We start from the raw sequence: 3,899 nt of genomic DNA, 5'->3' as shown, positions 1-3,899 counted from the left end.
CTGACTTTTGGAGGGACCGGACCCTCGGCCCAATAATTTGAAATGCCTAAAGTACTTAAGCCCCCTTCATCAATATTTCCCCTTCATAAATTCATTCATCCCCTTTATAATGTTTTTCCTAAGTAAAATCCCTATTTTACTTAGGAAAATTAAAACATTCTGTATATAAAAAACCCTCATATTCATTTAGCCTAAGTCATAAATGTTATATGATGAAAATGCTTTCGAAAACATTTAACTTAGTGCATTTCATATCCTACAAGGTCATATTAACTTTAACTCGTATTATTATTTAACTCCCAAGAAAATAAATCACCCCTTTCCCGTATTACTATTAAAAATCCCAAAAAATATGTATCCCGCCCCATTGGTTTGCAAAATAACCATAATAAAGTTTGATAAATGGGATTAATTAATCGACCCATGATTAATTAGGAGCCAAACCCCCCACCATCCTAATAAAGGATTAATTAATCATCTGGATTAATTAATAACTTATCATCCAATCATATCACCCCCAATATGATTAAGGCATTTAATTATGGTCGGACCCCTCCATTTAACTCCCCGCCACTTTCCAACGCCGACTACCATCCAATCAGATCTCCTAGATCCGACGGCTATCGCTCATATCGCGCGGGCCCTTCGGTCGAACGTTAAGCACGATATGGGCGGTTTTCCAAAACTCGCCGATGCAACGTGTCAATCGATCAATGGAATCGCACGACCCTCCTCCAAAACCACTCGCCTCCCAGAAGCAGTGCGATGAAACCCGCTTACCACCTCCCATAAACGACAAAATGTCCCGTCATTCAATTGATACCAACTGTCACTGTCGTTAACCCGCCAAAATATTGACTTATGCATAAAAACAAAAATGTTCATTGTTTTCCCTTTTTGTCCGAGAAAACGACCTCTGCCTCCCATGCACGCACAGAGTACGTCCCAGTCCAGAAACTGACTTTCAACCATCAACCGCCAATAGTTGCTGAACTCCAAAACTACTCCAGTCTACTGTGCACACCCGCAGAGCCATCACCATAATCAAATGCCCCTTCGACCATCCGAAAACAGGTATTTACTACATTTCAATCTCAAAATCCTTGTTTTAAGCTAAAGCCTCCATCAAATTGCTCTTAATTTAAGTAATTTGGTGCAATTGAACTATTCTTGACCGTAAGGCTACCTCAAGTACCTCACTCATCTGAAAAACCTTGAAAATCTTGTCTTCCTTCCTTGAATACACAAGAACCAGGGATGGGAACCCTAGTTGCCCTAAACATTGCTCCAGTCAATGCTCCCCACCGGGATTTGGACTATCTCCCCTTGGCCGATAAGGATTTTCAAATCAAAGACCTTACTTTTGATGACAACCCCTTGAAATTCTACTGCAGGTACCGAGACAATTACCTGAACCACTCTGATAAAATAGGTCTTTGGGAGTCCAACCTCCCCAAATATCAGTTCCCCACTGTCCATATCTTCCCAGACATTGTTCACCAATGCCATGCAAATTACAACCCCAATCTGAGAGCTGTAATGTCCCCTAACCAAGAAGTTCTTTTCACCATTACAGCTGAGTCCATAAACGAAATGTTGCAATTACAGCCTGGCCAGAACCTCACTCCTCTTTCCATTGTAGAATTACTTGAGAAATCTACCAAGCTGTCCAATTCTGAAATCAACCAAGTCTGTCAGACTTTCATGGAGGAAAAATACAGGCCCAAAGAACCCCCTCCTTATATGTCAAGCTTCTTTACAAATCTGGGCCAAGATATCATCACCATGATTGCTTGCATTTTGGGTTTTACTACTAGTGAGTATGTAGATGAGTTGACCTTAGCCTTCATGACTATTTTTACCCCTGGTCAACCTCCTGTAGCTAAATTTGACTATGCCACATTCATTGCAGACAAGATACATGACCAATTCATGAGATTGGAGAATGAGAGAGTCTTTAAATATTCCACAGTCTTGTATCATCTTTTTCTTTACTACCAGTCTGATAAATTCCCTTTCTTTGTCCAAAAACTTGATACCAGAGGGAATCCCAGGTCTGTTGTCTTCTGGACTTCAATTTTCCACTATTCAGCTTCTTCTCCTTATTCTTATATAGATTTTATTGATCAGTTTGTCCATCCTGTAACTACCATGTTGATAGGAAATCCCCCTCCTAGAATCAGTGATGATATCAAAAGAATCCTTCAATTGTCCAAGAAATACAGGATTGGTGACTGGTATTTATACCAAAACCATACCAAGATCAGAGTTTATGGGTGTGAATTGCCTCCCTACAAATTGCCCAAATATGTCCCCATGAGATTGTTTTCCCTGGAGTACTACAGGCAAATGATAAACTCTGATGAAATCCACTTCATGAAAGCAAAAAAGAAAGCCCAGCTGAGGATCAAAGATCACCTAGGCCCATTTGTGTGCAACAACAGAAAAGCAGGGCAAGCAGTAGAGGAGATCCTAGAGAGGATGCATTTGAAAAAGAGTTTTATTTGGCCTTATGATCCTCACAGCTTTATCTGTGACAGAAGACTAAAACATAAGTTGTCCCCTTACATTCATCATAGAATTCCAGAGATAGAGCAATATGCTAATCAAAATGAATGGGTGGAGGGAACACTCATAGAACAGGATAGTGAAAAGGTCGAAGTAGAAAATGTCATGAAAGATTTAGAAAAGAGACTTGATCTAGATTCCTTTGTACAGGTGCCTGAAGAATCTTCACAAAGGCCACCACAGGAACATAGTGCACAGACATCGGGACAACCAGATACTTCAGAACAGCCTGAGACCTCAACACAGCAAGGAGAGTCAGAGCAGCTAGAAATCTCAGAAGAATTTGCTCCACCTCAGCCAAATCCACCACAGCCAAATATGAGCAATCCCCCAGTTATACAGACTCCTCTTAATGAGGAAAGAAATTTGAAAAGAGACAGGGAAGAGGCCACTCCCTCAAGGCCTACAGACCAACCTTTTGCTAAAAGGCATAGGTTGAATCCTTACTTAGAAGAAGAATTCATTGAAGAAACCGCAAGAAACACAATGACAGAGAGGGTAGAGAGTCCACAGACTATCCCTACAGGTGGGACACCATCCTCTTCACAAAAGCAGATACTGGAGAGGCAGCAAAGTACAGAGGTATCTTCTTTTAGGGCTTCATCTGAGCAGAACATAGATATCAAGGGAAAATACAAAGAAATAAAAACAAGAAATGAGCAATTGAAAGCACAAACTTATGCTCATTACTTGAAAATGGCCCCCACAAACCAGACAAGATTGATGTCAGCATTTGACATCAAAGAGGGAAAAATGCAAATGAGATTTTTGAAGCCAACAATACAGCAGCCAAAGTCCATGGCTGATTTTTCAGAACTAATTTTGAAGTTCTTGCCAAAGACATCCACCCTATTGATCAGATTGAGCTCCATAAGCAAACGAGTGAGATGGTCTATTCTACTTTGACCAGCAAAGCAATGATGGCTCATAGTTTGCAAAATTCATTGAGCAACACTACAACTCAATTGCAGCTGGAAAAAACCTCATCACAAGCTAAAGATAATAGAATAAAATCATTGGAAGAATTAGTAATTGAGTTGGGTCATGACCCAAAGGATGTTAAGGCAGCAGAAAGCTTAATCAAGAAGAAAAATGAAGATATAGTTGCACTTAGAAAACAACTGAAATTGCCACCCCTCATACACCCTCAAACTGCTGAGGTTATTGAGAAAAAGAATGATGAGGAACTTATGGACTTGCTCCTTAAGTTGAATGAGTAGTTAAAGGAAACTGAGCAAGAATTAGAGAAGGTGTTGTAGTCAGGGAAAAGTGAATCAACCTCCCAGCCTCAAACTGTAGTGCCAATAGTTTCCACAGCAGTCCCTTCCACT

The sequence above is a fragment of the Pinus tabuliformis genome, chromosome 1_2 (assembly GCF_031772625.1).
Source record: "Pinus tabuliformis cultivar Carrire ecotype Pingquan chromosome 1_2, CPIR1, whole genome shotgun sequence".
Classification (NCBI taxonomy): domain Eukaryota; kingdom Viridiplantae; phylum Streptophyta; class Pinopsida; order Pinales; family Pinaceae; genus Pinus; species Pinus tabuliformis.
The sequence above is the reverse complement of the archived record's forward strand: the minus strand, read 5'-3'. Positions refer to the sequence as shown.